The sequence below is a fragment of the Odocoileus virginianus genome, chromosome 16 (assembly GCF_023699985.2).
Source record: "Odocoileus virginianus isolate 20LAN1187 ecotype Illinois chromosome 16, Ovbor_1.2, whole genome shotgun sequence".
NCBI lineage: Eukaryota > Metazoa > Chordata > Mammalia > Artiodactyla > Cervidae > Odocoileus > Odocoileus virginianus.
In genome coordinates, this window is record NC_069689.1 from 61,504,788 (window position 1) to 61,519,998 (window position 15,211).

At 52.0% G+C, this 15,211-nt stretch overlaps 2 protein-coding genes across 3 annotated transcripts in view; one reads left to right on the top strand and one right to left on the bottom strand.

Moving 5' to 3' along the window:
• Positions 1–11,211, bottom strand: part of ACAN (aggrecan) — a 69,388-nt gene extending 58,177 nt beyond the window's left edge. Inside the window, exon 1 of the mRNA XM_070478364.1 lies at positions 11,124–11,211. The gene's annotated coding sequence lies outside the window, so the exon portion shown is untranslated. The remainder of the gene's footprint in view (positions 1–11,123) is intronic.
• Positions 11,212–11,398: 187 nt separating this feature from the next.
• The window catches only part of LOC110132184 (myeloid-associated differentiation marker-like), a 113,349-nt gene continuing 109,536 nt past the window's right edge, over positions 11,399–15,211 (top strand). For both annotated transcript variants that reach the window (XM_070478362.1, XM_070478363.1), the window contains exon 1: positions 11,399–11,480. The gene's annotated coding sequence lies outside the window, so the exon portion shown is untranslated. The remainder of the gene's footprint in view (positions 11,481–15,211) is intronic.

The window sequence follows — 15,211 nt, forward strand, 5'->3', positions numbered from 1 at the left end:
ATAGGGCTTGCTGCAGTTTCTAGGTATGTCAGGAGGCCTGTGCTAGCTTCAGGGTGGCTGGAAATATAAGGTAATTGCTACATCTCTCTGGTCCCTTCCTGCTCTGAGCTTGTATGTCTACTTAAGAGCTTAAGTGGGCAGGAAAGCAGCTGATCAACTTCATCATGGGCAAGAAGAGGCAGTCACACGATCATCCAACCCACTGACTCAAAATTCAGGTTCTGAGACACCAGGAATGGGCCCTGGGAACATTCACAATGAACAGCAACTATTGCTTGAGTGCACTTGCTCTGTGCCACACACCTTGGTTTAGCTATGTTATCTCGCTTTATCCTTTCAACAACCTCATGAAGGGAGAGTCAATGTGCCCAATTTACAGATAAGGAAACTGATGCACACAAGACTAGTCAACCCTGGCAAAGTCACACCTCTGGTTGAACAGGCCAAACTGGGCCCAGAGCCCTTCAACCTGATTCCACCTCTGGAAAACAGTGGCCTGATGGATTCCTTGGTGAGTCCAGGTGTTAGATGTCATTAGGAAGGAAGCTGGAGATAAAATGTAAGTGACAATGCACTGGCCCCTCCATCACAAAAGAGAGACAAAATGGACTTGGGAGTTCAAGGAAGGCCCACAGTGGGTGGGGCCTGAGAGCACAGAGTTGGAGGGGAATACTCTTAAGTGTGGATGGTGAAGGCTGAGAAGAGCTGCCCACTGAGGTCTTCAGAATCATGAAGACACTGAGCTGCAATGCCAGGGGAAGCCTTGTCTTGTTCTCCATCCTCTCCCCTAGTGCCTGGCTGGCCGCCTAACACGTCATGGGGAGTGCTGGGACCCTACAGTTTGAAAGAGATACCGGAAATGCAATAAAAAGGCCCATGACCCATGCTAGGTGGCCAGTGATAGAACCTGAGGCTCCAAAGGTGGCAGGACCTAAAACTGAACGTTTATTTCTAAAAGTAGCTGCTCCTCATGATGTTTGAGTCAGCATGAATCATTAAGGAAAGTTTGAAAAGAGAGCAGCCATTCATCTCCTCAGCTGGGCCCCTCAGATGGCAGAACATCAGCTCGTCGGGGTGACAACGCAGAGTCCCTGGGTCCTGGCCGGGGTGGGTGGGGCCACTGAAGTGGGCAGGGCAGGTGGGAACTGTCCGGAGACAGCTGCCACGTTCAGCAGACAAAGCACTGGGAGCAGGGAAATTGGGCTCTCGTTCTAGCATTGACAGTCACACCTCCAGGCAGGACATATATTTTTCTAGGTTCCGGCTTTCACATCCACAACAAGAGAAAGATGCACCATACAATGGCTTTCAGAAGACATAAAATCAGAGTTGTTCTCATAGAATCTGATGCTGACTCCCATAATCATTGCCCCTCTCAACTCACTTCTGTGGCCCCTATGGGGTGTCAGAGACACACAACTGCTATGCTGACCCCCTGGAGGATAGTTTGAAAAGCACTGGATAGAAGTCACTCGGCAGACTTTTAATTAATTTTTTTGGCCATGCCTTGTGGCATGCGGAATCTTAGTTCCCTGACCACGGATGGAACCTGGGCCCACGGCAGTAAAAGTGCAGAGTCCTAAGCACTGGACCACCAGGGAGGTCCCACTCAGCAGACTTTTACTGAGCACCTACTGTGTGGCAAGCATTTTCCATGTGTTGGAGATAGAAGACAATCAAGATAGACAGGGCTTTTGGTCTTGGAGGGGCTGGGAAGGGGGCAGACAACCACCGAGGAAAACAACCAAGCAGAAACTTTCAGACAGTGATAGGCTGCAAGGAAAATATGACCAAGGACTGCTGGAGCGTGGGGTCTAGGGTGTTCATGTTAACTGGGTGGCCAAGAAGGCTTCATTGAGGAGGTGACATCTGGACCCAAATGACCAGAAACAGCCAACCACACAAAGCCCTGTGGGAAGGGCATCCAGGCAGAGGAGCCCATGAGGGCAAAGGCCCAGAGGTGGGAATAAAGTGGGAGGCCAGTGGCTGAAGGGGCCAGCAGGAGGCCGGTGGTGGGTGAGGGGAGAGTGTATCATGGAGACCAGCTCCCGAGGGCCTTGGGCCAAGAAAGGGGACTGGGCTTTATTCTAAGTGTGAAAGGACCACACCACTAAGGTCTTCTAAGAGCCTTGGCAATCCCCAGAGGGCAGAGGAGGGCCTGACTGCCTGGGGCCTGCATCTAAGGGTAGGTTCCTACACTGACACGGGGTTCCTACGGTGACTAAGGAGCAGTCTAGACTAGTGACCAGTGTCCAGCCACAGCAGTTGCCCGAGCCTTACCTGGTGTTTATCAGAGTCTTGCTGACCCCTGTGGGTGAAGCCCGGGGCGTGAGCCCGTGAGGCACTGAGACAGCCGAGGGAGCTCCTGAGAGCAATGGAGGGTGAGGAGCCGCCTTGACCAACAAAGTCACTCCAGTCCCCCGACCGGGTGACACAGCAGCCCTCTCCCTGTGGAACGGGCAGGAAGGACTCAGGTTTTCTCACACCACGGGGACCTTCTCTCTTAAAATGTCAACAAGCTCTAGCAGAAGCCACGGCAGGTGGGGCTCAGGAAGCAGCTGAAATCCAGAATGAGGCTGCGCCAGGGGAGTTAAAGGCTGCGGTAAAGGGGTGAAGAAGCCCTCTGACTGGGCTGTGTGGACCTGGGGGTGGGGTGACACCCACAGATGGAGCCGTGAGGAAGGGGGACAGAGACAGGCAGGGAGACAGGGCACCTCTCTGCTAAGCTCTGGGGCTGCCATTCCCCGCCGGGGGCGGGGGCGTGCTACTCACAGAGACAGGAGACTGGCGCCCCCTGGAGTCAGACAATGGGTAGAGCACGCTGGGTCAGGCCTGCAGCCCAAGGGGAGGGGACAGGGTGTGGGGGTGTGTGTGTTGGAGGGAGACCAGCCTGGTCTGGAGACAGAACCCTGCTCAGAGGCAGAAGCCAGAGGAGGAGCCAGGGCCCCACCCTCCAGTAAACCACACTGAATGCTCTACCTCTCTCTCTTTTTTTTTTAATCTAGGGAAATAAAGAACTAAAACGAACTCCCAGCAAGACCAGTGTTTAAACGGAAGGTGGCAGGTAGGAGGTGGAAAAGGAGAGGTTGGGTTCAACTTTGCTCAGATGGTCATGAATCCACCTGCCATGCAGGAGACCTGGATGCGATCCCTGGGTCAGGAAGATTCCCTGGATTGGGGCATGGCAACCTACTCCAGTGTTCTTGCCTGGAGAATTCCCATGGACAGAGGAGCCTGGCGGGCTACACTCCATGGGGTTGTAAAGAGTTGGACACGACGGCGAGACTAAGCACAGCAGTGACTGTGTTTGAGGTTTAGGGTTTTAGGCTCTCCTTGGTGGGGTCCCCCTTGTCCTGGGTTGGCCCCTGGGGCCCTGGTGCTGCAGCCTCATTCCTGCTGCAGCATCAGATCTGGCTGACTGCCTAGATCAGCATCTCCAGACCGAGAACCTCACTCTGCTCTAGGGAAGAAGAGTGCTCTGGTCATATTCAATGTGAGGAACTTGATGGTGATTTCCAATGCTCATTAGCACAGTGAGAAGTCCTACAAGAAAGGGGCACTTTTTATTCTGTTTAACCCTTGGGGATGAGTTTTTTTTTTTTTTTAACATGCAATGCCTATTGACATCTTGGGAAGGAATGTTCCACTTTGGAGAACCCTGGGCTAGCTTCTGCCTCTAGAGCAGAATGTACCTTTACATTCAAGTACATTAAATGTATTTTAATCCCGGGTCAAGGACAACTGTATGATGAAAGAATGGTCCCTGTCTCAGGCAGGAGAGGGGATATGTGAAAGTTGCTCAGTTGTATCTGACTCTTTGTGACCCCATGGACTATACAGTCCATGGAATTCTCCAGGCCAGAATACTGGAGTGGGTAGCCTCTCCCACAGGAGAGGGGAGGCAGGCCTCTACTTTCTCACTTCTCTAAAGAATAAAGGTAGGGGCAGAGGCTGTAGTTCTGTCTGCAAAAAAGGGGAGGATAAGTCATACCAAAAGGCAGGGGTAGAGGGAGGGGCTGGGCTCAGAATCAAATGCAACAAGAGGAACAGTTTTGGACTTTAAACGAGGGGTTCAGAAATGGGGCTGCATTAGAATCATCTGGGGAGATTTTGAAAAACACAGCTGCCTAACTTGCCTCCCCCCAGCAATCTCTGGGGGCACATATGGCTCAGGAATCCCTGTTTCTCAAAAACTCCTCCAATGTTTCTGATTCTAGGGATAGAGCCTCTAGGCCCCCTTTCCAGTCTTGTAAAACGGACAAACATCTGCTGCATCCCTGAGTCATCTTAGAATCCAGGTGTTCCCCTGAGCCATTCGGACAAGCAGGTCAAAAAGAGGGGTTTGGGGAGGAAGGGAGCACCCCTGACGGGGGAGGGAAGTAGTGGTGGGAAGGTCAGGCCAAGACCCAGAGTTTGTTGGGGAAAATGTGGCTTCCACTCCACCTGGCTTTGGACTTTTCTCTTCTAATAGGTTTTCTCCCCCAAAACAACCCTGAGACCAGCAAGGACCCTGGAGGGACAGAGCCAGAAGGTGGCCCAATGGTGGGCGATGGGTGGTCCCAGGACACAGTGTGTCCATAGGTAGATGCGATGACCCAGGGTTTCTGTGTCCTAGATGTGATGACCCAGGGTTTCTGTGTCCTAGCACCTCCTGTTACTGGTTTGAATGTGACATGTGACATGGAGGCCTCAGCAGCCTGGTTAAAACCATGACTCTGCCAAGAGCAGCCTGCACCCCCACCAAGTCCAGTGCCCTCCCCTCTTTGGGACTCAGTCTCCTCCCCTGTATGATGAAGGAGGCAGGGGATTATTTTTTTCTGGCCATACCTTGCAGCATGTGGGATCTTAGTTACCTGACCAGTGATTGAACCCATGTCCTCTGCTTTGGGAGTGCAGAGTCTTAACCACTGGACCACCAGGGAAGTGTCCCAGGGAGGTGATTTAAATTCTCCCTAAGTCCCCCTGTGCTCTGAGACTTCATGATTCTGAGAAGGCTCAGAGAAGTTTGTTCCTGCTCAGTCCCTCAATCAACCCCATGGACTGTAGCCCATCAGGTTCCTCTGTCCATGGAATTTTCCAGGCAAGAGTACTGGAATGGGTTGCCATTTCCATCTCCAGGGGATCTTCCCAACCCAGGGATAGAACCCGCGTCTCCTGCATTGGAAGGCAGATTCTTTACCAGTGAGTCACTTGGATTTCTCAAATCCACCCATTTGAATAGTGGCTTTCAGTTAGGCCTTAATTTATCTCAACTCCATGTGAGTGACAAATGGTCCCATTTTAAAGAAAGGATTCAATGACATGCCTGCACTGAGATAAGTCTCTGGGTGCCTGATCCTGATTTGGTCCTCTTTTCAGTTCTAAAGTCCCATTTCTACCTCCCTTTCCCCATGGGGATCCAGCTCTTGGGGCTGTCCCAGCTCAATGGTTGTATCTGCAGTTCCCTCTAGAGGGAGCTGTTGCCTGGTGCAGTAACCTGACCCTAGCAGGCAATGGGAACCATAGGTCCTGGTTTCTGGTCTTCTTGGGATAGATCAGCAAAGTGGAGGATGCCCAGCTGGGTATTGTTGGCACTTTCCTCATCAAGAATTTAAAGGAGTTTATAAAGCAACAGTCCACTGGTTTGTTCATTCATTTATTCATTCAGCCTGTCTGTGTGTGCCCAGTACTGGCTTAGGTACAATGTACACCAGATACAAAACCAGCTTGGGCTTCACAGGCATCCCCTCAAGGCAGCTTCCTGGACAGTAACTTCTCACTAATCTGGACCTGTGAGGGCAGGACTTAGTATCTCTATTTTACAGATAAGGAAACTGAGGCCCAGAGAGGTGAAGCAATTTCCTCACATTACACAACTCAGTTCATGTGACTCCAAGTCCAGGGTGCCTCACAGTGGCGAATGCACACACTGGGCTTCTTGTTGAAGCAAAGCCTTCCCCATCTTCTCACCCCTTGCTGAGAGCTATATGTATGAGGAGGAGGAGCTAACCCCCCACCCCTAAAAGCAGAAGGCATTACTATGGCAACCGTGCTCTAAACAGCAACCTTCTTGGACCTCATAATCACATGTCTACACTGGCTGATGCGGTAACTTTCCAGAGTGGGACCTTTAAAAACCTCAGATAATAATAACAGCTGCTACTTTATTGTATTGTGTATCAGGTCCTTTATTTGCTTTATCTTGAATTCTCTCAAACTATCTCACAAGCCCCATTTCATAGGCACAGAAACTGAGGCTCAGAGCTGATGACTTGCCCAAGTGCTTGTAGCTAGGATTTCAACTTGGATCTGGGCCACCAAAGTCCAAATTATCTCTACTTTACCTCTGTGGCCCTGGCTCTTTTTTTCGTTTGTTGTCTTACTCTTACTCACCTGCCACACTCTCTCTTCTTGCCCTCCTACCCCCCAGCTTAGTTTCCTGCTGTTAGACACAGTCGGGCATGGCCTGACCCAACAACTAAATGAAGATCTGGAGCCGGGTTTCTTAATCTTGGCACTATTGACATTTGGGGCTGGGTAATTCTCTCTTGCTGAAGTGAAGCACTGTTCTGTGCATCATACATATTCAGCAGCATCCTTGGTCTCTACCCACTAAAGATCAACAGACAGTATCACTCCTCTCTACAGTGACAACACTAAGTATCTACAGACATGACCAAATATTCCCTGGGGTGCACAACAGTTCTCCAGTTTAGAACCACTGTCTATAGAAATGAGGAGTCAGGGTCAAGTTGATTATAACCTGCCTTCCCCATTAGGCCATGGGCAGCTGGAGGGCAGGAAGAGCAAATTGTTTGATGTACTGCTGTGTTATCCACACCTACTGCAGTGCCTGGCATGTGGCAAGTGTTGCTGAAAGAATGAATGAATGAATGAGGTTTCCATGAACATGGTATGTTTCATGATGAGGGCCTGAAGGGCGATGTTCCCATCCAGATCCTCATCGACCTGCACAGCCTGGTGCACAATACCTTTTCCTTTTTAGGCCTCAGTCCCCCTTTGCCATCTCTTGAATGAGGGTCCTCCCTGGCCCTGAAGCCCTGGACATCAGTGGTCTGCGAACTGCCATGTTCCATCTCTGAGGCCCAGAGTCCAAGGGCTGAGAAGAGTGTCAGCCCTGGACAGAAGAGAGGCTGTCTCCCCACAGGCTGGACACCGAGATCTGCCCAGTCTTGAGTTTATCCTTCTTTATCCACGCTCCTCAAGTCAAATCAATTACAGAGAGACAGGCAAGTGCTCCCCCCTTGCCGCCTCCCCCAAGACCCTATGCAGTAGAGGTGGCTTCTTTTCAGAGTGTGTGTCTTAAAAGGAAAAACATGTAACCTCAAAGGTAACCAAATATCCCGATCGTGGTGCCCAGCACCACACACCCCAAATCCACCTATTCATGAGTTTAACAAAAAGCTTCTTTAGGGTACACTGTAAGGCCATTGAGAGGGAGAAAAGTCGCCTCTTACACACCCAGTCCAGCCCGCAGGGCCGCCCTCCCAGCACACACATACACACACTCACACACACACACTCAGGCCGCTTACAAGAAGGCTCTGAGTTTTTAAAAGTAAACCCTACCGTTTCCGCTCTTGCCCTGGATTCAACTTTTGAAAAAAGGAACCGTTTTACCGCTTTCCCTACAAATTCCCCCTTTCTCTGGCCTCCCTTTGCCTCAATCCCGCGCCCTCCCCCGAACCCTACTTTTGCCCCGCCCCCAGCAGCTGATCCTTTGCAGTCCCCACCCCAGCACCCCAGGGCAGATGCCACACAGACAACCCTGGCCTTTGCCCCCTGGAACAGGGCTTTCTTAAGCGTGGCAGTAAAGCTCCCATCAAATATGATAGGAGCATGGCCAAGAGGTGGCCTGGTGACAGCAGCAGAGGACAGCTCCTGTTTCAAGATGTGTTCCCAGCCATAGACCCCGCTTCCCTTTCCAAGGGCAGCCAGTTAGCCCTGTCCCCTCGCCTGCTCTACTTGTAAGCAGCCCTGTCCTCTTCCTTGAACTTGCCCTCCACTCCCACCTCCAGCTTCCATCTTCCAAGATACTTAAGGGTCTTGTTCCTACGAGGGCAGCAAGGATGCCCCAGTGCCTGCCAGCTGGGACCATGAGGCAGGAGTTTCTCAGAGACGAAAACACCATCAGGACCAGTGGCTTTCCAGTTCTTTTGATTGCAACCCCCAGTGAGAAATACATTACACAAATACCAAATTTGTGTACATTAATGCATATATATGTAGATTGTCAACACAAATATGCTTCTGTAGAACTGCAAAGTATATACCAGAAAGCAAAGTTTCTAGAAGCAATACTTACCTTTGCAGCATGGGAGACACTATTGCTATTCCATTAAACTGCCACTAAATTGGTTTCAAAACTGGCAGTTGGACAACTCCTGTGCTAGATGCTCTTGTGGGAACAGGCTAAAAATGACACTTCTAACTGGGGCCCATGGGCTTCCCTTGGCTCAGCTGAGGTCTTCCTAGCATCTAACAAGAGGGGCCTTGAGAGGGACCAGGTTCTAGAAGGGATCGTTAAAAAAAATCCACATCAAAATTTGAACACATGGTCTTTCACTGAGACAGAATTGGGACCCTGGGGTGGAGGGGGTGGCTAGAAACCGCTAGAGGAGAGGAATTCAGGTTTGTGGTGCCTGCTGAGAGCTGAACAAGGCATTATATTATATCTTTTAATCTTCATAAAAATCCCCAATTGGAGGTTTTCCTCCCCTTTTTAGAGAAAAGGAAACTGAGTCTCAGGGAGGCTAAGTAAGATAAAGTCATGTGGCCAGAAGTTAGTTGAGCTGGGATTTGAACCCGTGTCTGCCTTGGCCGGCAGGCTTCTCAACCACATGGCTCTTCTCTACCAGCTCAGGAGGTGAGCTCTCTCTTGGATTCCAACTCTGACTGGGGACTCTGACAGGCCATTCTGGGTCTGTGAGGATGGAGAAACGCCCCATCTCAGCAGGTGAGGGTGCAGGCTGCCTGGGATGGGACTGTGCGTGTGAGGTGATATGGGCAAAATGTGCGCATAGGTGTGAGGAAGGGCTCAGACAGCACAGGTTCTCACCCCTCAAACACACAGAATCCCCACCCCAAAGAAGTAATAATATATGTTTTCCCTTTCTGAATTCTTTGCTGTTGAACAGATGGCTTTCAGATAACAAAGGGAGAATCTCAATTTAAGTATGAAATTCACTGAAAATTTCTAGTGAAAGAAAACCTTCTACTTAATATTAAAATCAGTAATAATAATAATATCAAACAGCTCTGAGTACTTGTCTGGTGGCAGGCACTGTGCTAAGAGCTTTGCTTGGGTCACGTCAAACCTTCCGTTTACAGAGATCCGCTCTGGGCCAGCACTGAGCACAGAGCCTGGTACCTAGGTGGCGCTTGCAGATATCAGAGAATGAATGAATGTGCCTGGTGTTGAGCTAGAAACTGCACAGAAGTACAACTAATTTAAACACAACTCTATGTCACCTGAGGAATTCCAGCATGTCTCTGAGAGATATTTTCTTCCTTTTGAATATCCTTCATCCAAAACTTTTTAAACTGGAGAGATCTTTTGTTCTGTACTTTTATCTTCCAGGTTAGAATCATCATTTCCCCCCACCCCACGTTCTCACCTCTAACAAGCCTTTGACTTTTCTCCCCTATTGCCTTTCCATTCCTGGGTAGTCTCTTCCTGGCCCAGTGATTGACAGGTCAACACCCTTACCTCAAACTTCACTGAGCCTTATAAGCCCCTTTGCCCAGGAGCTCAGGCAACCTGACTGTCCTGTCTCCTTGGCAACCCAGAAGGCAAGGAAGAAAAAGAAGGATTTGATCCCAGACGTCTGGACCCTTCAGTCAGGACTAGTGATCGACTGTGGCCTCAGAAAACCTACATTCTAGTCTTACCCATGCCCCTTAGACATTTCTGGAATCACTTTCCCCAGAGATGAGAGTGTTTCCAAGGCTCAGGGTTCCCCCAGACTGTCAGACACCCACCCACTGCAGCATCCAAGACCTGAAACGTCACACTAACCCAATTTAGCTTTGCATTTTCCTCTCTTCCCTCCTGGCAGCCAGCCACTCCCATAGTATTTACACATCGATCAAAATGCACAACCCTGGGTTCCTCAGTGGTGAAACTCTCGAAGAACCCCATCAGAACCCTGCTTATGACTGCAAGGAGGAGAATGAAGAGAAAGTTTGGGTTGGATCCTGTCCCCTTATAAGAGATCACTCCCACTCCTACAGTCTGCTCTAGCCTAGGACATGGGTTCCACTGACACTGACAACTGCCTACCCAACCCCAGGGGAAACTGAGGTTATCCCATCCTGCTCCACCATCACTGGCTTCTCCTGTAGGGGAACCTAGAGATGGAAAGGATACCTGTGGCCATGGGGCCTCATCTCTCCTCTTCTTCCTTGAGGAATGCTCCTCCTGGGTGGCATGTTCAGAGCACTGCTCTTGGCTCTCTTGTGGGCAGCTCAGGCGCCCTGTCCCAGGTTCTGCCAATTCCTCCCGGCTTTTTCCTCACCTCCAGGTTCCCAGTGGCCAAGGAAGTGGGACCAAATGGGGGAGTTCTCTCAGCCTCTGCTTAGGCACCTGCTGGGTACCTGACACACTGCCTTGTCATTTCATTTAGTGTCCAACCACTCTGCTGTCAGGAAGCCTCCTCTTTCCCCTCAGACAGAGGACAGGCCAAGGCTCCGGAAGATGAAGCATCTCCCCCACTCCCTCAACTCAAAAGTAGCCCAGCAGGATTGGAACCCACAGTCCCTGACTCTGAAGTAGCTACTCTGTCCACTACAGCTCCTCCCAGACCCCGAGACTTGAAAACAGACGGGAGTTTGGAGCGAAGGCTCCTTTGCTCTCTCTTCCTTCATTCTGGGGACCGGGAGACAGGAGCCCCTCATCACGTGTTCCCTCGCCCCATCCACGCTGAGTCTGCAACAGCCAGAAAGTTTGCCCAAGTCCATTACGGGTGCAGCGGGTGGATGTCGGGGGTCCGCAGCACACGCCTCCCGGGAGAGGGGGAGACCGAGGCAGCTCAGCCTCCGGCACAGAGGGGGAGCCACAGCATCTCCCCCTGCTCGCCAGGCGCGCTGAGAGAGCCTCCCTCTGGAGGGCAGGAGACGGTTACCTTCAAGAGTTGGGCTTCCTTCTCCAAGAACTTCAGTCCCATACACTTGGCGAGACAGCGGGGGCACCTGGGGCCGGGAGGCCCGGGTCTGGCCGCGCCGCGGGGGAGACGCTCTGGGCAGGCGCTGCGCTCCCCTCCTCCTGCCGGCGTCCTGTCCGCAGGTCCCCTCGGGCGGTGGCCGCAGCGGCGGCGTCTGGGTAGCGGAGTCCCGGCCGGCCTGGGGAAGGGATGCTGAAAGGCGCCCGGAGCCCCCTGGCACCCGTGTCAGATGCCGGCCGGCGAGGTGCTGAGAGAGAGACCTTGAGCAGCGCCGCGCGCGTCCTCAGCTCTGCGAGCCCCCTCTGGAGCGGCGGAAAGGTAGGTGGGCGGGCGGGCAGGCGGGCGGGTACGGCGCGCGGTGACACATACATAGGGGCGGGCGGGGGAGGGGAGGGCCCGGGAGGGGGCGGGGGGGTCGAGCGCGAAGGGAAACCCCACCCCCGGGGGACCCGAGGGGCGGCTGACAGGGGGAGGGGAAGGCAGAGGCTGCTGGAGCGCGCTGGACCCCGCTCCGGTCCGGCGCGCAGCTGGGGAAGCCGCCCGGCGCGCAGGGCGCGAGAGGAGCGCTCCCCACGGCGGCGCGGCCCGGCAGTCCCGGGGCCGGCGGGAGGACGGCGGCGCGGGAAGGGCTGGAGGGCCCCGCGTCTGCAATGCGGTCGGGCCGCTCCGCAGTCGGAGGGGGCCCCGGAGGGCCGCACCGGCGCTGGCAGCCCCCTGCGGGCCGGGCTCCGCCGCTGCCACGGCCGGACCGGGCTCCCCGGCGCGCGCGCGCGGGGTCTGCGGCTGATGCTCCGCAAGATGCGATAGCGAGGGGCGCGGCCCCCTGCTCCGGGCGGCGCTCCGGAAGGACCCTCCTGGGGAACTGGCTGAAAGTTTTTGGGGAAGGGGTGCGCCGAGAAGGCAGGGGAGTGCGGAGGGGGCAAAGGAGGTTCGGGGACTGCGGGAAGGCGTGCTGGGGGCTGGAAGCCTCAGCTCCAAAGGTTGAGGGTCTTCACAATCCAGGAGAGACAGACAAGGATATTTCAAACGGAGCAGGAATTCTCCAGTAGCTGCAGACACCACCCTCCTTAATTTTGATTCCAGACAAAAGAATAAAAGAACTAACAGCATTTGAAGACTTTCTGTGAGCTGGTTGCTTAATACGCATTATTATCGCATTTAAAATTCCCAAAGAGCCCAAGGAGCTACATATTACAGCTACTTTACCTCCCGCAAAAAAAAAAAAAAAGTGAAAACTGAGGCTCAGAGGGTGATGGGATTACCTCTCAAGGCGGGTCTGAATTCATACCCAAAGTTACACTCTCTTTGCTGCTATACGAGCCGCGGGTTCAGCCTCAGCACTTTTGGGGGACGCAGGCTGGCTGGCGGCCTTCAGCATCCTTTGAGAGGAAGACGCTGGTGACTGACACTAGGATTTAGCGGCCTCGCTCAGTGTGGTAGAAGCCTCTACACTCATCACTGGGTAGGCACTGAATGGAGAAGCTCAGGGGGTGGGATCTTTGTGAGCTGCCCATTAGGGCGATAATAGACCCAGTTTTTCCTCTATTAAAGGGGGCCAGACTGCCTCAGTTTCCCCAGTGTGACTACTCTAGAATTGTGTGGGTATTTCCCCCTGTTGGAGGGGCAGGACTGACCCTGGCCCAGCACATTCTCTGGAGCTGCCGCCACCCCCCATCCCCTTCTCTGTTCTGGGCCTGAGGAGGGTATGGTGCCCAATCCACCCGCTGGGCCTGGGAGCTGGGCTATAAGGTGTTCCCTTGGTTGCTGGCTCTGACTTCACCCCTTTTCCACCTGAGTCTATTGGTTTTTCTGAGTCAGGTATCTTAGTTGCAGAATACTTTGGGCACTGCTGACAAGGTGGTGCTCAGAACCCCTCGCAGGAAAACAGTGTCTTCGGGATGAAATCTTACTAGTTACTGACCTTAGTGTCCAGACCAGAGGAAATGACCCTTCTAGAAAAAAGACAATCCTTAAAATTCAAACAGGAAGGTCATGGATTCCCCTGTCAGTATTCATTCAGCTAATGCTCTCTGGTGAGAACAAACCATACCCTCATTTGTGAAATGGGTCCTGTCTGACATATGTCTCAGGACAGGCGGGGTTAGTGAAGGATAATTCATATTCAAGGACAAATATTAATTAGATGGTTAATCTTTGTAATGAAGGGAATGAATGTTTATTGATCATCTAGATTGTATTGAGGCTAGAAAGCATATAATAGACACCTATTGCGTGCCAGACACTGCTTGATACTACAGCCTGGCAGGTGGCTCTTATTCCCATTTTACACACCAAGAGGCTGAGAGGTAGTGAATGAGTGTGGGTTGGCATGACTGCACACTGCCTGCCCTTACAGGCTACAGAAAACCCAGCATGATGGGAAAGCATTTGAACACTTTAAAGACCGTGTTCAGCAAATCAAAGGACTAGAGTGTCTGAAAGCCCTTGGTGGCATATGGATATTCCCCTATTCCATGCAGGTGTCTACACAAGAGAAGTCTTGTGTAGTATTTCTGATCCTGGTTTTCCCTCCTCTGCTGAACGCTTTATAGTTTGCCCGCTGCCTTCTCCAGGCCCTGACCTGGTCTGCTGTCATTGGGAAGTTCTGACCTCTTGCTGCTCAGACTTGTTGACATTCTAGCGGGGTCAGCTGGAGCTTTTTGGAAATGCAGACCCTCAGGCCCACCCCAGACTCAGGATCTGCATTTTAATAAGGTCCCCCTAGGTGTTTCTGTATCTGCTTATGTTTGAGAAGCATCTTCCAGCAGGTTTACTCATTCAGTCACAGAATTACAGAACAAGAGAATCTCTGAGCTAGGAAGGGCTCTTAGAGAATGTTGAGGACAACTTTTTCTGGGTCTTCACTCGGGCTGGGGCTGCGTTCCAGGACAGGGCACTTGAGATAGCCCTTCTAGGATACCATGGCTCCATATTCCAGTTTTTATGGCAGTGTGTCACTTTACTCCAAGATTTGGTGGCTTAAGTCACTGTCTCTCATGGTTTCTATGGATGAGGAATTTGAGAGAAGCCAGCCCAGGCAGTTCTGACTTGGGCCATCTCATGGGGTTGTGGTCAAGATGTTAGCTGCAGCTCCATCATCTGAAGACTTGGCTGAGGTTGGAGGATCCAGGTCTCAAGTGGCTTACTCACATGGATTGGCTCTTGGCCAGTGGCTTCAGGTCACCTCTGGATGGGTCCTGCCAGTCCCTCATGGCATGACACCTGGCTTCCATGACAGTGAGTAATGCCAGAGCCCAAGGGGAAGCCATAATGCTTTTATGCCCTAGCTTCGGAAGTCACAGATGGTCATGTTCACTGTAGAGTGTTGGTCACATAGGGCCAGCCCTGAACTAGTGTGAGAAGGGACACACAAAGATGTGAATATGGGTCTGGGGAGGGCTGAGAGGCATCTTGGAAGCTGGTTTCCACTCTCCATTAAACTGACGCTTAGAGGACGGCCAGTCTCCTGGTCCGTGTAACTGTATTACCATGGAGTGCTTGTTATTGACCCTGTCATGGTGATGCCATGTAAATGCCTCACCAGTTCAAGTCTAAGATGTTTGCAGAATTCCTCTGAAGCATCTTTCCAATACCCCTGTATGAGTGAGTGTTCTAGCTTGCCCTCCGTAACAACAGATTTATCCCAATCTCTGCAGGACAGGCTTCATTTAGCCCAAGAGGAGTTTCTATGTCTTTTCTCATAGTGGAATGCCCACAGGTCCTTCAACTATTTCCTGAAGGAGTTTCCTTCTGGCTTCCTTGCTCTCTGGAAACTTCTGTTTGTGGCTGTCCCTCTAATGTGTAATGCCCAAGATCGGCTGTGGACTGACAAGGGCAGAGCCAAGACAACCTTTCCCTCTCACCATTTGGGTGTTTTGCACCTACCGATGCCGCCAGAGATTGTTGAGTCTCCCATTCAAATACTAACCAGGCCCAACTCTGCTTGGGATGGTCATAGACAAGTTTGTTGAGTCTTAACCACTACGTCATGCTTTTGGTTGATACTGAAACTTGTGGACAGTTGAAACCATCAGACTGTTCTCAGGCTG